Source organism: Neomonachus schauinslandi, chromosome 8 (assembly GCF_002201575.2).
Source record: "Neomonachus schauinslandi chromosome 8, ASM220157v2, whole genome shotgun sequence".
Classification (NCBI taxonomy): domain Eukaryota; kingdom Metazoa; phylum Chordata; class Mammalia; order Carnivora; family Phocidae; genus Neomonachus; species Neomonachus schauinslandi.
Window position 1 is genome coordinate 88,545,587 of NC_058410.1, and position 23,293 is coordinate 88,568,879.

Here is a 23,293-nt window from a genome sequence, read left to right on the forward strand (position 1 = left end):
TAAGTGTCTGCCTTCAGCTCAGGCCATGATCCCGGGGTCCTGGGATGGAGCCCCATGTCGGGCTCCATGTTTGGTGGGGAGTCTCCTTGTCCCTCTCCTTCTGCCTCTCCCCCTGCTTGTGTGCTCTCTCTCTTTTTTTCTCTCTCTCAAATAAATAAAATAAATCTTTAAAAAAATAGACTAACAATCAAAGCAATATAAGTTAAAATAAAGTCTAAATAACCCTGAAACAAATAATACATATGTTAATAAAAAATTTAAAAAATAAAGTCTAAATGACATCAATTTAATAAAATTTAAATATTGACAATATTCAGTATTGATTGTTCTTACAGATTAAGGAGGAAAATTTCAACACTTCAAGGGTGGTGTGGTTATATCTAGCACAATTACATCAAAATCTTTTGAGCAGCAATTACACATAAGGTATTTATCCCATTGAAATATTCCCATATCATTTCCCTATTTCAATTATTGTGAAAAAGAATATTCATACCTGTATTATTTGGAATGTTAAAAAGTCAGAAAATAAGTAAATGAGAATCTTTAAATAAATTATGGTTCACCAGTACAATTACATGTTACATCTTTTATATTAAGCATATTCAAAATAATTTGTTAAAATAAAAAATAAAATTTTAAATTTTATTTTGATAAAGACACATTTTATGTATGTATCTATGTAGTAACATTGACATCCATTCATTAAAACTCCTGGAAAGATACATATAAAAAGTACAAAGGATATGACTAGAGAATGAGATATAGATAGGTGCATAAAAGATTAGGACAAGATATAAGTATACATGTATCTATTTCTATTTGCTAAATACTGTAATTTTAGATGATAGTGCTGTATTGGTGACTGCTGGAATCGGCTCTGGCTAGTTATTTGACTGAGACAACTAGCCAGAAGTGAAAATTCTACTCAACACATAGTAATAGAGTATTTAAGTGACTGAATTAGGCATTACTATAATTACCAGGATCAAAAATAATTTTACTCTTTTAATATCTAATTAAATATGGAAAAGGAGATAGATATGTGTAATATGTAATTAAAATTCTAGAGGTCATTCATAACTCCTGGTATTCCAATAAATACAGTTGATTATTTAATAAGTTTTTAAATCAAGAAAGGACTGTTTAGTTAAAAAGGTAATGCATGATTGATTTTTTGTATAAAAATTAATGCGTAAAACAGGATGAAATATACATATAGGTGTTAATACAGTATCAGGAAATAGTAGGTATTCAACATTTAGTTTATTATAATTATTTTATTACAATTATTGGATGAACTTCCACAATGCAAACTGTTTTTTTTTAATTTGCAGAACAATTTTCTTCTTTTTTATCTACATGACATAGATTTTTTTTTTTTTAGAAACATAGTTCAAAAGAGTTTATCTTTTTGGTTATTCCTATTTTTTTGTGCACTCTTCTCCCACTGATGATGTTGATGATAAAAGAAAAATCATTCATCTTATTTCTTCAAATGTTTGGTATATTTTTTCTGCTAATATTCTGACAGTTACTACTAAAGGCTTTTTGTCAAGCTCCCAGTTTAGTCTTTCCATATGTTATATCCACAGCTGTCATTACTCCCCACCCAGTATTTATGAGGACTGCCACTTAATTTTAAGATATTATTTTTAAACATCACTTATTCGGAGAGGTATTTCCTAAACAGTTATATAAGAAGAACTTCCCGGTAAGTTTTCTTTTTACATGGTTATGTGAGACATATTCAGATCACCTAGAAGTTTGTGTTACCAAATAATTGCATTTAATTATTTGTATTCAATTTTTTTAAGATTTTATTTATTTATTTGGGAGAGAGAGCACGAGCAGAAGGAGGATCAGAGGGAGAAGCAGGGAGCTGAGCAGGGAGCCCGATGTGGGGCTGGATCCCAGGACTTCGGGATCATGACCTGAGCCAAAGGCAGGTGCTTAATGACTGAGCCATCCAGGCGCCCTATTTGTTTTCTATTGATATTGATAGGGTGACTACCCCATCTACTTCATTCAACACAATATGACCAGTATGGAGTCCCATGAATCATGAATAAGTACTCAATAAGTATTCACTAAATGAATGAGGTTGTTTTGGCTATACCGTTTATTTATTTATTTTATTTATTTTCTTTTTTAAATTTTATTTTATTATGTTACGTTAATCACCATACATTGCATCATTTGTTTTTGATGTAGTGTTCCATGATTCATTGTTTGTGTATAACACCCAGTGCTCCATGCAGTACGTGCCCTCTTTAATATCCATCACCAGGCTAACCCATCCCCGACCCCCCTCTCCTCTCGAACCCTCAGTTTGTTTCTGAGTCCGTAAGTCTCTCATGGTTTGTCTCCTCCTCTGATTTCCCCCACTTCATTTTGTCTTTTTCTTAAAAGATTTATTTATTTATTTTAAAGAGAGAGAATGTGAGTATGCACAAGTTGGAGGGGCAGAGGGAGAGAATCTCAAGCAGACTCTGCGCTGAGCACATAGCCCTATGCAGGGCTAGATCTCATCATCCTGAGATCAGGGCCCTGAGATCATGACTTGGGCCATAACCAAGAGTCAGATGCTTAACTGAATGCACCACCCAAGTATCCCTTAGTGTTACTGTTTTGAGTTGCACCGCATTAAGGAAAAATCCTGTCCCCTTGATCACTTACTACATTTAAAATAATATTTTGTAACGGAAGTTGTTATAAGTTTAAATGTTTTTCATGAGCTGCTAGACCTACACAAAATCATTTTTCTGCCTTCTAAGCATTCTGGTAAAATACCTGGAACTCAACACCATTAACAAAGAAGCATCTGTATCCTTCCTTGTGCACCTAGATTATAGGTTTCAAACTGCAATTGGGATAATAGAAAGCTGAAAAGGACTTTTTCCCACCAAAAATTAAAAAAAAAAAAAAGGCCTGCATCCTCATCATTATTTTGTTCTTTGGAGCTTTTATAATTCCCTGACTCAGACTTGCTAAGCTTTGCCTTTCTCCTCATTATTGAAACTTCACAAACTGCCAAGAGTCTGAGAAAAAAATAAGATTCAAAGAGGGAGACAAACAACTAAATATAATAGTCTCCAAAAAACTAGCTATTGGAGGCAGTCAAAATAGGAATCTGATAGAGGGAAAAGAAAACCTCACAAATACATTTAATCCAATTCGCCTCCTGTAAGAGTATTCTTTGAATGTTGGTAGCAAGAAACACTACCTTGAAAAATTAGTCCCTCTTTCCTACACATTCTATAGTATCTCTGAAACAGGACAGGAAATAGCTTGTGATTTTAAGCTCAAATTAGGAGGAAAAACCCACCCTTTATTTGTCAAAAGGCCAAAAGATGTTCATATAGCTATTACAAAGTGTAAGCATTTGTTATCTTGAATAAGAACATGTGTTTTATCAAACAATTGTGTAACAGTGTTTCCCACTGCATTTATATCAATTTCAAATGCATTTTCTTTATTTTTATTTTTTAAAGATTTATTTATTTGAAAGAGAGCATGAGCAGAGGAAGGGCCAGAGAGGGAGGGAGAGAATCTCAAGCAGACTCCCAGGGGGACTCGATTCCACGACCCTGAGATCATGACCTGAGCTGAAATCAAGAGTCAGCTTAAATGAGTGAGCTACCCAGGTGCCCCAATTTCAAACATATTTCAAACCAGCATTTCCAAACCTTTAACATTTATGTGAATTGCTCAGGAATGCTGTTAAAAACAGATTCTGAGTCAGTGTTCCTGAGGGATAGCCTGAGATTTTGTATTTTTAAGAACCTCCCAATTGATATTAATGCAGTTAGCTTATAGGCTCACATTTTGAATAACAAAGATGTTAGGCTATAATAATTATTTATTAATGGGTTTAATTTGCACCAATAATAAAATTTCATTGTAAAATATATTAGAGATTATAAAGATTTTAAGACTCTTCTCTCATCTAATCCTTCCAGAAATGTGAATATTTTAAATCTGTTATTACAATTCTTATGATACAGATTAAGAAAATAAAGCTCATGGGACGCCTGGGTGGCTCAGTCTGTTAAGCGTCTGCCTTCAGCTCAGGTCATGATCCCATGGCCCTGGGATCAAGTCCCTCATAGGACTCCTTGCTCAGCCAGGAGCCTGCTTCTCCCTCTGCTTGTGCTTTCTCTCTCTCTGTTTCAAATAAAAATAAAATCTTTAAAAAAAAGAAAGAAGGAAAATGAGGCTCAGGAATGTTAGCTGGTTTAACCAAGATCACAATCTAAGAGGAATATCTTGCTAGTTGCTTTATAATTTTACCCTATGTCATTCTAGCAGGTAAAAAGTGAAAACAAGTTAAAACTGTGCCATATATTCAGAATTCATTTATCCACATATTATCTTTGATGTAGTCAATCTCAGGACTCGTTTCCCTCTACAGCATAGACCTGGACAACTTTCTCTTATGTTTAAAAATAGAAAATCATTTTACACTTTAGCCCTTTAATATATATGTATATAGTAATTTTATATTCTGATGCATATTTTAAAATCTTGAATGCCAATTGATTCTTCCCCATTTACAAAGGTAGTCATTCGGCCAAGATGTATTCAGTGTCTCTTCTTTACCTGATACTGTACTCAGTAACAGGATACATAATATTTTAAAATGCACAGCCAGGGGCGCCTGGGTGGCTCAGTCGTTAAGCGTCTGCCTTCGGCTCAGGTCATGATCTCGGGGTCCTGGGATCGAGCCCCGCATCGGGCTCTCTGCTCAGCGGGAAGCCTGCTTCTCCCTCTCCCACTCCCTCTGCTTGTGTTCCCTCTCTCGCTGTGTCTCTCTCTGTCAAATAAATAAAATCTTTAAAAAAAAAAAATAAAAAAAAAAAAAAATAAAATGCACAGCCATACTGATATTCATATTTGTAAACAAACAGCATAAAATTCTCTTGTAGACATGTTCACAGTGTAGTAACAAAAAGAAACAATCTTAAAATGTGAGAGAGTGATGGGTTAAAAAAAAAAAGAAATCCATGCTAGAGGCCAGAAATGTCTGTCAGGAGTTATCTGAATATACAGGGGGCTGTACCAAGCTTTACTATTTCTATGTTTTGGGATTCAGGGTGGTTTCTGATGAATTCTTATTCTACTTATTCAAGAAAATGGTTTATGAAGGAACTAAGTTGTTATAAAAATTACAGTGACTATGCAAGAGCACAGTGACCAAGACTTCAGGGACCAAATAAAAGAAAACCCAAAAGAAGAATGAAATAGAATTACATTAGGAAGTTCAAAAACGTCGGAAGGTACTGTTTTTCCTATGGTTATAGAAAAGATAGAAATTCGTTAATTTGTCCAGATCACCAGAATGAGTTAAGACGCACTCACAGTGTCTGTCATGCTTTCACAGACAATACTCTATGTTGTGTCATTAGTAGGCAAACAGTCCTAATGGTGTGTTATGTGAAGAATGGGGGACCTGACTTTCTTGTCATTTCCCCTGCATCACTGCATATCTATTCTGGGGAAGAAGAGCCTGCCAAATCATCGGGAACTATGTATTTATGTGGAAAGCTGTGTAGAAACAAGGAGGGAAGGACAGGTGGGCTGTGTAATCAGATTTGAAAAGTCTGAACATTTCCAGAGTAGCTGTAGACACCCTGCAATGAAATAAAAAATAGGAACAAGGTTGTCAGCAGAACTATTTTTCAGGGTAAAACCCTTTTTCTTTTTTCTTAATAGAAAACAGAGCAATGCTAATAAAAAGAGTTTTAGTGTGAAGTTGGACTCTCAAAAAATTATATTACTTGATTTAGGAAGTTGTTCTCCTGGAAAAAAAAAATAAAAGCCTCTTGGATAAAGGAATTTTCATTTTGAAAACTATTATTCCAGTTAGTTTATTTATTATTTTTTTAAAGATTTTATTTATTTATTTGACAGAGAGAGACACAGCGAGAGAGGGAATACAAGCAGGAGGAGTGGGAGAGGGAGAAGCAGGCTTCCCAAGGAGCAGGGAGCCCGACGCGGGGCTCGATCCCAGGACCCCAGGATCATGACCTGGGCCTAAGGCGCCCCCAGTTAGTTTATTTTTAAAACGCACTTTTTATCATGCTGATCCATGCAGTATTTGAGTTATAGCTAAGTTTCAGGTACTGGCTAAGTTAAATTTTAAAAATTTTAAATAAGTGTATTTTTTTCAAGGAAACATTGAATAGACTCAAAACTCTTATTTTCATATAAAATTATTTAAGAAATAAGCAGATAAAGGAGACTTTATTTTTTTAATGTTTCAAGTTTTTATTTAAATTTTAGTTAGTTAACATATAGTGTAATATTGGTTTCCAGAGTAGTATTTAGTGATTCATCACTTAGATATAACACCCAATTCTCCACGTAAGTGGCCTCCTTAGTGCCCATCGCCCATTTAGCCCATCCCTCACCCACCTCCCCTCCAGCCACCTTCAGCTTGTTCTCTATAGTTAAGAGTCTCTTATGGTTTGCCAAGGAAACTTTTTTAAATTGCCCTGTTTTATCTCAAGTTATTAACAGGCAAGTACACAGAATAAAGTTTGCTTATATACATTTTTTTCAGCATAAGTTAATTTCACTAATAATTTGAGGAATCTAAGTTCAAGCAATCAAATGCTTCAAGCTTTATTTTAAAATGCAATCTTCAATATGAAAAAGTTAAAATATGAATACATGATATCAGAATATAAGAGTTTATGCAAGATGATAGCAAGGAAAGGATTTTTCAAATCAGTTCCTAAATCTTGAAGAAAAGGTTCTTCTCTGATACACAGGATCTCAACTATAAATTAGAATCAAATTTAGAGAGAATAAATCTACTTCTTGATACAATGTATAAAATGAATAGTAATGCTGTCAAGTATTGCTATAGATCTAGATTTTTGTGATTTAATATTTAGTTTTGCTTTCTTCTAAGAACGTAGATGATGCAATTGCATTATAGCATTTCAGAGTAATTTATTTTCTAAAGAAGGTGCTCTAACCACTCTCTTAAAAAATATTCCAGTTCTTTGCAATTTTGTTCCCCAGAGGTTCTTCCAAATATTTAACTTATTACATATTTAAATATGCTGGTCCTAATCTTTTAAGTATATACTTAAAAATGTATCATTAAATTCTGTACATTTGGTTTTTCTGATGATTTTCAACCATCTTTACTTTAGGTAATATTTTCTTCTTAACCTTCATTAGTTCCATTAATATTCTTCTTCCATTTCCGTTTGACATTAAAAATTTTAATCTGTAAGTGGTTTCCTCCTTTCATATAAGGCTATACTCTTTATACATAAGTGCACTTCAAATGACCAATTAAATTAAGAACTCATTCTGGGAAATTGGGTGGAACTATTTTATTGAGTGGGAGGTTAATATCATGTCCTTGTTGAGAAAATGTCAGAGCTGAGCACATTCTTTTACCACCCTTATTTTGGTCAGCAGCTCAGCATGCAAATCCAAGTTTTGTTAATGAATATCTGCAGGTGATGGGTAAAGAAACATTGGCACTGGCATAGAATAGAAAAGAGGCAAAATTAATCTTCACTGTTATTACCAAGAAAGTACTACCTTCCATATAACAGGAATGGACATGATGAATACAGTGATTTATTTACTCATTCAAAAATATTTATTTAACACTTACAGAAAGTGTCTAGCTTGGTGATTCTACATTGTACACAGTTTTTATGAATATTATGTAATAATATAAAGAATGTGCTATAAATATAATGCTCAGATAATTTCAAGCTTTATGGGACTTTAAAGACATTTTAGTTCAATCCTTGTTTAAGCAATTGAGTAACAAATACTTGGCCATCTCAAATAATACTTATTTCAAAGGCAGAGAAAGAGGTAAAACTGGTTTTCTCTTTTAGTTATAGCTGATCTTGCTTAATAATCTCAAGATCACTTTCCAAGTCTTTGCGTTTGTTTTCATCAGGTTCTACTAAGATTTTTTAACTGTGTACTTTTGGGTTTGTTTCTCTCTTTGATTTTATCTGTTTAACTACTCACCGTTACTCCATTTCTCTCTACATTATAAACTCTTTTGTCTCTCTAAATTTGTTAGTAAAACAACATTCTTTTTAAGGACCTAGACATTTTAGTCAAGTCCTTAGTTCAATATTTTTGTTTTATTAGTGATGCTGTATCTTCTAATATTAGAGAAATTATGACATCAAATTGTAAAAAAAAAAAAAAGTTTTGTAAAATCACTATTGATTATTCCATGGAAGCTTTACTAAGAGCTGACATCAGTTTGAATAAAGAGCTTAAAACTGGCTAAAGAACTCTACAATCACCTACCCTCAATGACCCCAGATTTTATCATACAGGTATTGAATGATCAATGCCTATTCTTAATAATCATCTATTTCACTCATCCATAGGAATTTTTAACAATAATGGATGCTTGAGTGAAGTCCTTATTAAAAAATATAAGAAGAAATGCAATTTTGAATGAAATGATAGCCAGGAAAGAAAGATGGTACTCCCGTTGTATCTATCAAGCAAAATTAGGTAATACTGTCAACATTTAAAAATAATGGCCATAGCAGTTTGTGAAAGTGGACTGTCAGTGTAAACTTAATCAAATTGTTGAACTAGAAAACTCTGTGCAATTAATTTGACCATGTTGATTATTCAAGCAATGAAAATGTTTCTTTGTTAAAGAACTGCACCACCTAGAGTTAATCCAACCCACCTTGTTTTGCATTTCCAACGATCATTTAACATTAATATTGCATGACTTTTATCCTTATGCCTTGGTAAAATATAGACGTTTCTGAATCCTTAATCAGGTGTCAAATTAATTCTGAGAAGCTTCTACGAATGATAACAGTAGCCTCATTTGTTTTCCTTATTGGACCATTTGGTCTTTGGCAAAATATTCTCTTCTATTAGTCATTAGAAAATTTTAACTTTCCTGGCAGAGTTGGCTTTAGAATATATAAATCATAAATATACAAGGGCATTTTGTGTAGAACTGTGCAGATGCAGAAGGAGGAGGAATCTTAAAGGAAGCAAAAGAATTCTCAGAAAAATGGAAAGCAAGAGTGTTGAGAACCATGCATTATTCAGCATGTATAAAGCAGTACCTGCATGAAAGGAGCTCATCAACCAGGGACCCATTATTACAGGGCACACCAAAATAATGTGTCTCAAAATACAAGAAAGGTAGCCCTAGTATAGCATATCACACAGGGTTAGTTTGTCCAGTTTTCATTTCTGGAAGTTCAACTATCCACAACATTTACCAATAAAGCTTTGAGACTAATATTTTTAATATGAGTTGAGTAAATTAGTTAAAAGTGGTGTTTGTAGGCAGATTTTACATGGAGTATATAATTAATAAGATATCCATTTAAATTTAATGAAATTCTAAAAAGATTTTTGTTACTCTCTGTGTTATGTAATTGATTTCCTCAAGAATATGTATTAAATAAAAAAAGAACATCTATTAAATGTATTACACATAATATGTATCAAATATATATTGATTGTCTAATAAATTACAGGAACAACAGCAATAAAATATAATGATAATAATAATATAGTTTATATTTATTGATTATTTCAACTGCCAGATATCAGATGTATTAACATATTAACATATTTAATCTTTTTAAACACATTTTTATCTTAACAACAACTTTATGGAGGCAAGTGCTATTATGTTCCTTCTTTTACAGGTAAGGAAAGTGAGATACATAAAGGTTAAGTAACATTTGTATAACTAGCATATGATAGTTAACATATCGTCCCAGACAAACTAATTCATGTAATGAATTGCCGTGCTCTCTCTCTCTCTCTCTGCCTCCCTCCTTCCCTCATCCCCTCCCTTTCTATCTCTCCCCCCCCACACACACATATTCCTATACATTTTCTCCTGAAAACAAAGAGCAATCCAACATACAACTTACTTTAAAATTTTCAGAGTTTTTTAAAGGTAAAAAAATGAATTAAAGAAATAACATCTCTCATGAACAAACATTAAGGAAAAATTTAATTGTTATTAATTCAATCAGTAATTACAATTATACTGGTTCATTTCTACGCTTTAGGACGTGAGAGAGAGGAAGAGAGGAAGAGGGGAGAGAGAATGAGAGAGACTCAGAAGGTGATTAATTCAGATTTCCTTCAGTCTAAAAATGTTACTCTTTCATATAATTATCATAGACCATTTAATATGTTGTAGGTGCATTGATGCAATTTGGTCTAAGGATGCGAAATATACTAAATAATCTCTTTAAAAGTATCCTCATTCTCAGTTCCTTTTTGCTGGAACTTCTTCCTCTGAAGGACATTCTTGGTCTCAGTCCTTAGCTATTCTCTTTTCCTCTTTATTTTTCCCCAACATCCTATTTTCAGTTTCTCTTCAAGTGAACCCACTCAGGTCTCTGACAGTTCCATCTACATACTGCCAAATCATTATATATCTTCATTCCCTACCTGTGCTAGAGCTCTAGATTAATACAGATATACTTAGTATAGCAACTTCAACCTTCACTTAGATTTCCTATAAAACTTCTCAAACTCAACACCTCTAATTTGAAAATATTAATGCCCTCACACCTCCCTAAAATAATTTTCTCTAGACTTCCCAATACCATATTTATAACGATATATAGATATTTTTATCCCCAAATCCTAGCAGTCACCCTTAATAATTGCATTTCCCTGATCTCTCCTCATCCAAGTTAATTGCAATACTATTGATCTTATCTCCAAAGGATAATCCTTTACCCCAACACTTCTGCCACCACCCTAGTCCAATATACTCTTTCTTCTTCCGTAAATTTCTATAATTACCACCTAACTGATTTCCCTGCTTCACCTCTGGCCCAGAAAGGAGTAGCAGGATGCATTTCAAAGGGATTCAATGAGTATCCAGCTCCCTGCCCAGAGTCTTTTTTTTTTTAATTTAAATTCATATTATGATACATCATTAATTTCAGGTGTAGTGTTCAATAATTCATCAGTTGTACATAACACCCAGTGCTCATCATATCATGTGCCCTCCTTAATGCCCATCACCCAGTAACCCCTTCTTCCCACCACCTCCCCTTCTGCAACCCTTAGGTTGTTTCCCAGTCAAGAGTCTCTCATTGTTTGGATCCCTCTCTGATTTATTCCCATTCAGTTTTCCCTCCCTTCCCCTATGATCCTCTGTGCTATTTGTTATATTCCATATATGAATGAAACCGTATGATAATTGTCTTTCTCTGATTGACTTATTTCACTTAGCATAATACCCTCCAGTTCCATCCACGTTGATGTAAATGGTAGGTATGCATCCTTTCTGATGGTTGAGAAATATTTCATTGTATATATAAACCACATCTTCTTTATCCATTCGTCTGTTGAAGGACATCTCAGTTCCTTCCACAGTTTGGCTATTGTGGACATTGCTGTTATGAACATTGGGGTACAAGTGCCCCTTCTGTTCACTACATCTATATCTTTGGGGTAAATACCCAGTAGTGCAATTGCTAGGTCATAGGGTAGCTCTATTTTTAACTTCTTGAGGAATCTCCATACTGTTTTCCAGAGTGGCTGCACCAGCTTGCATTCCCACCAACAGTATGAGAATGTTCCTCTTTCTCCACATCCTCGCGAACATTTGTTGTTTCCTGTTTTGTTAATTTTAGCCATTCTGACTGGTGTGAGGTGGTATCTCATTGTGGTTTTGATTTGTATTTCCCTGATGACAAGTGATGTGGAGCATATTTTCATGTGTCTGTTGGCCATTTGGATGTCTTTGCAGAAATGTCTGTTCATGTCTTCTGCCCATTTCTTGATTGGATTATTCTTTGGTTGTTGAGTTTGATAAGTTCATTATAGATTTTGGATATTGGCCCTTTATCTGACATGTCATTTGCAAATATCTTCTCCCATTCTGTCGGTTGTCTTTCGGTTTTGTTGACTGTTTCCTTTGCTGTGCAGAAACTTTTTATCTTGATGAAATCCCAATAGTTCATTTTTGTTTTGTTTCCCTTGCCTTTAGAGAAGTGTCTTGTAAGAAGTTGCTGGGACTGAGGTTGAAGAGGTTGTTGCCTCTGTTCTCCTCCAGGATTTTTATGGCTTCCTGTCTCACATTTAGGTCTTTCATCCATTTTGAGTTTATCTTTGTGTATGGTATAACAGAATGGTCCAATTTCATCCTTCTGCTTGTGGCTGTCCAATTTTCCCAGCACCATTTATTGAAAAGACTGTCTTTTTTCCATTGGATATTCTTTCCTGTGTTGTCGAAGATTAGTTGACCATACAGTTGAGGGTCCATTTCTGGGTTCTCTATTCTGTTCCATGGATCTATGTGTCTGTTTTGGTGTCAGTACCATGCTGTCTTGATGATCACAGCTTTATAATATAGCTTGAAGTCAGGCATTGTGATCCCCCAGCTTTGTTTTTCTTTTTCAACATTCCTCTGGCTATTTGGGGTCTTTTTTTGGTTCCATATAAATTTTAGGATTGTTTGTTCCAGTTCTGTGAAAAATGTTGATGGTATTTTGATAGGGATTGCATTGAATGTATAGATTGATATCGGTAGCATAGACATTTTAACAATATTTGTTCTTCCAATCCATGAGCATGGAACGTTTTTCCATTTCTTTGTGTCTTCTTCAATTTCTTTCATAAATGTTTTGTAGTTTCTAGAGTACAGATCCTTTACCTCTTTGGTTAGGTTTATTCCTAGATATCTTTGGTTTTTGGTGCAATCATAAATGGGATCAATTCCTTAACTTCTCTTTCTTCAGTCACATTGTTAGTGTATAGAAATATAACTGATCTCTGTGCATTGATTTTGTAACCTGTCATGTTGCTCAATTGCTGTATGAGTTCTAGCAATTTTGGGGTGGAGTCTTTTAGGTTTTCCACATAAAGTATCATGTCATCTGTAAAGAGTAAGAGTTTGATTTCTTTGCCAATATGAATGCCTTTCATTTATTTTTGTTGTCTGATTGGTGAGGCTAGGACTTCTAGTACTATGTTGACAGCAGTGGTGAGAGTGGGCATCCCTGTTGTTTTCCTGACCTTAGGGGAGAAGATCTCAGTTTTTCCCCATTGAGAATGATATTCGCTCTGGGCTTTTCAGATATGGCTTTTATGATATTGAAGTGTGTTCCCCCCTTCCCTACACTTTGAAGAGTTTTAATCAAGAAAGGATGCTATATTTTGTCAAATGCTTTTTCTTCGTCAATTGAGAGGATCATATGGTTCTTTTCTTTTCTTTTCTTTCCTTTCTTTTCTTATTAGTGTTATCTATCATGTTGATTGATTTGTGAATGTTGAACCACCTTGCATGCCCAGAGTCTTTACATTCCACTGAGAATCAGTGACCAACCTTCAATCTCAGACCTCTTGTCAACATCTGTGAATGTGCCTGTTCTCAGAAACTCCAAGCTGTTTCTTTTTTCTCTTCCATAATTTTCCAAAATTCTTTCATCTTAGTTCTTTAAACTGTTTTCTCCTCTGCTAAATGTAGTCTATATAAGGGAGTTTATGTGTCTAGCTGCTTTTTCCATTCTGATATAATTAAAATATATCCTTTTCCAGGACTCCCCCACTATCCTTCTATTTGAGGAAACCCTCCCTTCCCCAAGTCACTCTCCTATAATCTCTTTTTATTTTATTTGAAACACTGTTATCACTCTTGAAAATCAGTTGCTTCTGTTTATTGGTAAGAACTTACTGTTTTCCCCCACTATCATCAGATCTAACTTGTTCATCATCACATTTTCAGGGTTTGGAACAGTTAGGTGGTGGATTTCTAGTGTTCTCTAAATATGTATTCAATAAATGAACAAAATAATACATTAATCTCTGAATAAAAGGAATGTAAAAATACTAACTGTTGCACTGGATTACTTTATCCAGTTTTGAATTGCTTATATTTAAGGAGTAAAATATTTACTCAGAGAAAGATGATGGCAGAATCTGAAAAAATGGCCACAAGGCAGTTTTGCAGGTCACAGAATATTACCAAGTAATCTTGTTGCTTTTCCAGTGTTTGAAAACAAATTCAGAAAAAATCCACAGAGAGCTTATTTTCATTTTTAAAAATGTATATAGCGAAATAAGTCAATCAGAGAAAGACATGTATCATATGACTTCACTGATATGAGGAATTCTTAATCTCAGGAAACAAACTGAGGGTTGCTGGAGTGGTGGGGGGTGGGAGGGATGGGGTGTCTGGGTGATAGACGTTGGGGAGGGTATGTGCTATGGTGAGCTCTGTGAAGTGTGCAAGACTGTTGAATCACAGATCTATACCTCTGAAGCAAATAATACATTATATGTTTAAAAAAAAGAGGAAGAAGAAGATAGTGGGGGGGAAGAATGAAGGGGGGAAATCGGAGCAGGAGACTAACCATGAGAGACTATGGACTCTGAGAAACAAACTGAGGGTTCTAGAGGGGAGGGGGGTGGGAGGATGGGTTAGCCCAGTGATGGGTATTAAAGAGGGCACGTTCTGCATGGAGCACTGGGTGTTATACGCAAACAATAAATCATGGAACACTACATCAAAAACTAATGATGTAATGTATGGTGATTAACATAACATAATAAAAAATATATGGCAGGGCGCCTGGGTGGCTCAGTTGGTTAAGTGACTGCCTTCGGCTCAGGTCATGATCCTGGAGTCCCAGGATCGAGTCCCGCATCGGGCTCCTTGCTCAGCAGGGAGTCTGCTTCTCCCTCTGACCCTCCCCCATCTCATGCTCTCTCTATCTCATTCTCTCTCTCAAATAAATAAATAAAATCTTAAAAAATATATATACATGGCAGATAGTAAAAAAATAAAATAAAAATTAAAAAAATAAAAATGTATATAGCAGTCAAAAAAAGTGTTTGAAATTGATAATAGAACTACTGTAAAGGGCAAGGATTTTAAATTGGAATAAAATCTTACATGGGCCCCATTCTTCCTACCCCAGGTTTCTATTGTTCCCATTTAGACTGAGTGATCTCCAGAGATTAAAGTTACCGTCAGTAAATCCATGTTTTCCATCTATTTCCTAATGTGTCTCCCTGGAGGACTCTTCCTTGCATCTACAGGCTTCAGTTGGAGGTAGCAAAATACCATGCCATGTGTAAGTTTGAGTTACATGAAAATTACTTCCCTGCATCTCTGTAATATACAAACTAGTATCTCTTTTCCAAATCTGAATAACTTGCTCTCAGATAAAACTCCTTTGTACACTGCAACTAGATTTATTAAAAACTAGATGTAATAAAAACTAGAACCATGGCCTCTAATTTCATCTCTAAGTTGTTGGAAAAGTAAATATAATAAACTCCTGTTAGGAGTTTTCAATCTTTGTTTTCTTTTAAGGGAGGAGAGACATCAATATTCTAAAGTAAGCATGGATAGATTATATATAACATAATTAGTATTCAAATTTTATCTCCCTGTAGTTGAAATCTCATTTAACTGTGTCACTTAATAAGCTAAATTATGTATTTGTTCCAACTATTTGATTATTTCAAATACTTATTTGTGTACCAAAAATGATTCTCCTAAAACACAGATATGACAAAACCCTTTATTTTATTTTACTTTATTTTATTTTAAATGTATTTATTTACTTGTGAGAGAGAGCACAAGCAAGAGGAGGGGCAGGAGGAGAGCAAGAAGCAGACTCCATGCTGAGCAGGGAGCCTGACACGGGACTCAATCCCAGGGTCCTGGGATCATGATCTGAGCTGAGGCAGATGCTTAACCAACTGAGCCACCCAGGCACCCCAGTAACCCTTTATTTTAGTTCAAAATTTTAATAGGCATACACTTAGTCAAATTTTCAAATATGTACTTGCATCTTTTCAGATGTTGAGTCACATAACCAAGCACGAGATACAGTTTTCCAAAGTATTTTATTTTTTTCCCAATGTAGTTTTAAAAAAATATGTGTTGTTCAAATTGTAACCTTAAACCATAAGGACTTTTCCCTGGATATTAAACCACAGTGTTACAATGTCAAGAGGTAGTCCTACAGGGGATCTCTTTGAGGAAAAGGAAAAAAGAAAAGGAAAAAAAAAATTATCCAAGAGACTAAAGCTGTGAAGTCAAAAGATAAATATATAACATAATAGCAAAACATAGTAATAAATGTTAATATATTTGTTAATTTAAATTTTCTCATCCACACAATAGATATCTTTTTGTGATTTACTATAAATCAAGTCTATAGAAGGAAACTAAAACTATTTATGAACAGTAACTGTATCCTATTATATTTGGAGTCAGCAGATGAGCACTCTTCGGTATTGACAATATGGGGCTAGAAAATTTATAAACATTCTTTCATCTGCAAAACACTCCCCAAAAGAAGATACCATTATTAAGAATTAACAGATGAGTAATCTTAAGTTTAAATAACTAAGGGTCATAAATAGTTGGTAGGGTTAAAACATACACCAAGTTTAATTTTGTAGTCTATGTTTATTGAATAACTCTTAAACATTTTATTCATCTTTTTTATCCCTATCTGGAAAACTGCTTCTCAGAAAGTACTTACTCAAAAAGTGTGATCTGCTATAGTAAATCCTTTCACTAGTTAGTGTAATTATAAGCTGCTGTTAAAGATTAAAAACTCACATCTCAATGGATTAGTCCACTTCATATCAGGAAGGAGTCCTCTTTTGTGCTCATTCAGAATTAAGGCGCTTTCCATTTTGTGGCATGGCTCATTCCAATATGTAGCTTCCAAGGTTGTTTGTTTGTTTGTTTGTCCATCCCCCCCCCCCCAGATTTTCTTTCCTCAAATCATGAAAGGGGTCTAAAAGTGGAACTTCTATCTTCTCACATTTCACTGGCTACAACTCAGCCACAGGTAACATTAAACTAAGAAGGAGGGTGGGAAATGAAGGCCAGCTCTATGCCCAGGAAGAAGATAAAACAATGGACGAGATAGCCAGTTGCCTTCCAATAATGAAAAATCCATTTCACTCTTCCTTCTACAGATAGAGTATACTCAGCCTCTTCTAAAAAGAGGGCAATCCCAAATTACACCTAATCACTTAATCCACAAAACTGCCACATCCTTGCAATCTAACAAAACATTGTCTTATTTTTTTTAAAGATTTTATTTATTTATTTGAGAGAGAGAATGAGATAGAGAGCATGAGGGGAGGGTCAGAGGGAGAAGCAGACCCCCGCCGAGCAGGGAGCCGATGCGGGACTCAATCCCGGGACTCCAGGATCATGACCCCAGCCGAAGGCAGCCGCTCAACCAACCGAGCCACCCAGGCGCCAAAACATTGTCTTATTTAAGGAGCTAAACAAACCTTTATTCAAAACAAACTTTTATTGATCATGGGATGAAAAGAAGCACAAAATAATTCTTTTTTTTTTTTTACTATGATTCTCAAATTGTTATGAAAGTATGGTTGGTATCTGTTGGTTGATGATGAAGAAATGGAATTCAGATGCATTTAATGTCTAGTCTTTGCTAAGATCTGTTGTAATTAAGATGGAGAATATGATTTTTAATCTACGAGCCAGCTCTGTTCACAATGAAGGGGAAATCTAATTCACCGAAAAGATTACTCTAGTAGCCATTGTAAATTTTCCTTCAACTTTAAAAGATAAAGATAATGTAAACATGGACAGCAGAGACACTTCCCATTATTTTCTACATTGTTCTATAGAAAATTTAAGTATTTTTGAGAATTTTATTTTAGTTAGGCAGAAAAAAAAAAAAAAAACTTATGTTGCTTTTACATTTAACATTTCCCCAAGCATATAATTTCCTATTCTTTGTTCCCTAGAAACATTATGACAGGGAAAATGTTACTGCAAAAGAGATACAACAAGAAATAGAGGAACAGTTCTAGCAAATACTACTGAATCTCTCTCTCTCTCTCTCTCTCTCTCTATATATATATTTAATGCAATTCTCTGGAGGGAAGAAAAGTAAAAAATTCTTAAACATGTTGGGATTACTTTTTTTTCCCCCCTTACTGGACTTATCTTATGTAACTCTTGGGACAGTCCATGTTTTTCAAATATTATGGTTTTCTACAACTTCTTTTAAAAGCCCAAAGGTTTTGTTTTTGTTTTAAATGTCTCATGATAATTTTGCTTATTTTCCTGTAATACTTAGAATTTAAATAAAGGCATTATTGTAATTTTCATCCCCCAAAACGTACTTCCAGCAGATTCACTACTCACTGAAATGTGATTCAAATCTCCTAAATGATACTTCTGCCTATCCCCTTTCTAATTTACATAAAATGTTATTTTTTTATCAAAGTATGCTTTATTTACATATGCTAACATTTGCAGGAAGAGAAAGCAATAGGAAATGAAATTAAGTTCACTGGAATATGGAATCTTTTCTATAGTTTTTTTTTATTTCAATTATTCACTTTTCCTTACTAAATTCTAAAAAAATAATATTTCTGACCTATTTAGGTTTCTAAGTATTATAATAAAAGACTCATTTATTTTTCTTTAAGCTTAAAAATAAGATCGTTTAGCTTGTATCTTAATTAAGCAGCAACAAATAATTTGACTGACAGAAAACATAATTCAAATAGCATTTCAGAGACTTGTTCTTTTATAAAGAATTCCTGACAAAAGATTTACCCCAAAATAATAAAGAAAAAGTTTTAATAAGCTAGTGTCTTTCTCTGACATTTAAACACATTCCTTAAGATTTAGGAATTTGAAAATTTGATGTATTGTCATAAAAAAAAGAATCAAATGCTTACCTCACTCCCTACTTTTTTGTAATGCCTACTATGAGCTACAAATTACTGCTTTGAAATACAAAGGATGGTTGCATAGAAATCATTCCATGAGGAACCTCTGAGTAACCCATAGTAGGAGAAAAGGGGTATATTAATAAACTAAACAATTTTGAGCCCTATGACAAAAAGGCAAAACAGTCGTACAAGAGAGAGGAACATATAAAAAGTATCATTGAGCTACATTTTGAAAGAGTTTATAACCTAACTTGAGAAAGAGGTGAAAAAGCATGCCAAGCAGAGTGGGATAGTGTTAAGCAAAGCCATAGGAACTGGGGAGGAAAAATGTTTTGGGAACATGAAAGATGGAGGTCACCTAGGTGTAGACTGTGAGAAGGAATGTGTGAGAGAGATTCATAAATTGGTAGGCTGTGGCTCTTTTTCCTCTGGCTCTCCCCTCTGCAGATACTTATTCAGCTGTATTATTCTACTCAGACTAGTCGCAGAGATGGTTATTACTCTCTCACCCTCATATGTATATCCAGACTCCTCCAAGTTAGAGTTTACCACTCTGTCTTCTCTCATTGCTTTGAGCCATATTTGACTCCTGTTTAACAGCTATGTGCTTTAATATTTTAATGCACACATATTCTCTTTCCTCCAATCCTTTAAACAGATTTTAACTGAATATACTTAATTTTTATTGCCACTGCAAAATGTTAAATACATAGCAGTACTTTAATACGGTTTGATTGACTTTAATAATTTAGATCTTGTTAAGCCTTTCTGATGCTAGAATAGAAGTAATAGTTGTTACACATTATCTGATCTTCTTTTTAGGAACTGTATTCCCTTCATTACTATTGTAACAAATTACCAACAGCAGTTTAAAACAATACAACTTTATTATTTTACTGTTGTAGAGGTCTGAAGTCTGAATCTCATTGGGCTAAAATCAAGGTGTTGGTAGGGATGCATATTTTTCTAGCTGCTCTCGAGAAGGATCTGTTTCCTTGACTTTTCCAGATTCTAGTGTTCTAGCATTTTTTGGTTCAAGGTCGCCTTCCTTTATTACCAAAACCAGCAAGGGTGGGTCAAATTCTTTTCAAATTGCATCACTGCAACCTTGCTTCCTTTGTCTTATTTCCTTATCTAACTCTTCTTCCTCCTTCCACTTATGACTATATTAAGCCTACTCAAGTAATCCAGGATAAACTTCCTATCTTAAATTCAGCTGATTAGCAACCTTAATTCCCACTGTAACCTTAATTCCACTTTGTCCTGTAAACTAACATATTCATAGGCTCTGGGGATTAGGATGTGGATATCTTTGAGGGGCCATTATTCTCCCTATCATACGGGCTTTCGTTAAGTTTTAGATCAATTCCAATGGATATATTTTTTTTCCCCCAAAAGCATTCCAAATATAGGCAATATGGCCAAATATTTAAAAAAAAAAAACAAAATAAACAAGCAAAAACCCTTGTATTCATCTCATTATTGCTTTCTAATCATTTGTCCTTTTGCTTAGAATATCCAAGTTAAGAATTTTTTTAAAGAAATGGATGATTTATCTCTAATGCAGACTCTAATATTCATTTTCCATACATTTCTGTTACTTTAATAGTAAAAACTTTCAAATTTAAGAAACACATAAGCAGACTTTCATTGTTCCCTCAGATCAATTCCCGGATATTTTAAATGGTTATTCCCCCGTCTCCTATAAAACAATTCATCTAAGTGAGTCAGCCTTGTTCTTCATCTTGTCTAGACACTATGGGTACACAAACAGAGAAAATATGACTTTATTCTTAATATATGTATATTTTTTCGATAGCCAGACTTGTTTTCCTAATTCTCTCCCAAATTACCCAGGAAAGCTAGCATAATTCTAAGCACATAATACATTTCCAATATATAGCTAATGCATGACTCATTTGCCAAACCTAGTGATTTACATAAGCTCTCTGTTTAGGAACATTTTTTTTTTTTCTCTTGGAGAAAGTCTGTCAAGATCAAATGACAACTACTTAAACAAATATTCTATGTTCTTATATTTTAGATGTGCCTGTAGCAAACAACATGTAACTTCATTTTGTGAGCTTTTTAAAAAAGTAGCCTGACAATCTTTGTCTTTTGATTGGGGAGTTTAACCTCCTTGTATTAAATGTGATTACTGATATATATGGATTAATTCTAGTCATCTTAGGTACATAGTCTCCTCATTGTTTTTTTTTTTTTTTTTGCCCACTTTTTTACTCTTGTATTCTTTGAAATGTTTCCATTTTTTTCTTACTCTTATTTTCCTGTTGCTGAGAGGTGAAATGCTGGTCAACAGTCGATTGATAGAGTTTTGTTTTGCTTTTGCCTTTGCTTTTGTTTTGTTTTATTTTAAAAAAATTAAGTGAAACTCAGCTTTTAAGCTCTTGGGTTGTATTTCGTGTCCTGTACTCTCAGTAAGATATGCTGGTGACTTTTTTTTTAATTTAATTTTCTTTTGATTGCATTGTCTGAATTTTGAGTACCTTTCATTGAGTTTGGCAAGTTTTAAGCTATCATCTCTCATTATTTCCTTACTTTAATTAGGAGTATGTCAGAACTGCCACTTTTTTTCCTATCTTTCATGCTTGCCCCCCCCCCCCCCACCAATTCCACCCACTGTATGTGATGAGCATCTTTGCATATCTACACCTGAGAGGCTGCATGGCCATATTCAGCACTGCCTACCTCTTTACTGCACTCTAGGTAATCATTACATATGCTTCCAATTCATTAAAGACACCTTCCGCTATTTAAATATTATCTTTAATATTTTTTCAATTATTATGTTTTTTTTTAATTTATGGGTGATCTCTTCCATAGATTTTTGGACCTGCTTGCTTATTTTTACACCTCTGATTACTTACACATATTTTAATACCTATCTTTTGCTTTTTAATACATAGTATATTTACTTTATAATCAGCATTGGATAATTCCTGTATATGAATCTTTGCTGATCTCATTCTATTATTGGTCCTGCTTTCTGTTACTCATGGTGCTATATTTTCTCTGCATTGGATCATTCTGGACTTTGACCTCTTATTTTTTTATCTTTAGGAATCAGGCCTGGTTTGAGGGTGATTTTCATTTGTAATAGCTCATGCCATGGTTTGATGGTCTCCCCCAACATAACATAACATTTGCCATACTCTTGGAATTTTTCTCAGACCAGATTGTAAGAATTTTAGGGGCAAAATTTCATGAGATCTAGTTTGTGCTTGTAGTTTCTCAAGGGATAATGTTTTTCTCTTTCTACAGAGCCAAATTCAAGTCAGGTAATTTTCTTAATTTCACCTTCTCAGGAGTAGGTTTATTTCTAGTCCACCCATTCACTAAGAGGAGAAACAGTTTTATGTAGACTTCTATTAGACTCCCACTTAGGATGAAAGCCTTAGGTTTTTCTCCAGTCCATTGTACAGGTGGTGGTTAAAACAGAAACTGAAGTCACCAGGATTTGGAACCTCCTCTAAAGCAAAATCAGCTTGACTGCTTTCTTACCTCTCAGGATTAGGAATTTCATTTTGCATTTAGTTTCTGAGGATCCCTTAAGTTTTTGCCAGCTCAGCTATGCATATATAATTATATCTAGCATTTGAAGTTTTTTGGATGCAAGATTAGTAGTGCAAGAAACCTAGATTCACATAATGCCAGAAACAGAAATATCCTTATAGCTGATATTGGTTATATCAGACTTTGTATCATGAATTCTTTATAGCACCCTCCTTTTTTTCCCCTCTCTCTGCACCAGTATACACAGTCATTTTTAATAATCCATTCCAAAGGAGAATATAGGTATTAGAAGTCTGTGCAGAATTTCCGTTCTTATAACAAGAATACAGGGACCATTGAGTGTACTAATGACAAATATTTGAAATGTATACTTAAGGAGTTAGAAAAGAAACCAAGAGTCACTAAATTTACAATTGCTATCTTAATATCTTTTCTTTTCATTTGTTTGCTTTAACTGACCAAACCAGCACTGATTTTTCCCCCTTTGGATATCCTAATCATCTGTAACTCTACCAAAATGGCACCCATAATGATAGGCTGCTAAAGATATCCAGCCAGTTATTTTGTGTATCTTATCAATAGGACACATTTGTCACAATACAATTTCTTTAACGATTGACGTATAAATATCAATACAGGCAGATATTCATATTTTCTGATACACTGGTGGGAATATAATGGAAGTGCAGATCTGTAATCTTCTATTTCCTGACTGAAAAAATAAAAACTAACAAACAAATAACAAAGAGCAAAATATGTTAAGTTAGCCAAGCAAGAAATCATCTATTTTGTATAAGTTTTAGATGTCTGTCTGGTCTTAATATAGATTAGATATTGACAACCACAAAGCTTGACATTACTTACATTAACTTTTCAAACTTTCAACTCTGCCTGAGTAATCAATCTCAAACAAACCTAATCATTTTAATCATTACTATAGAAGGGTATATTTTGAAGCCTGTATGCTTATTTTAATACATAGTATATTTACTTTATAATCAGCATTGGATAATTCCTGTATATGAATCTTTGCTGATCTCATTCTATTATT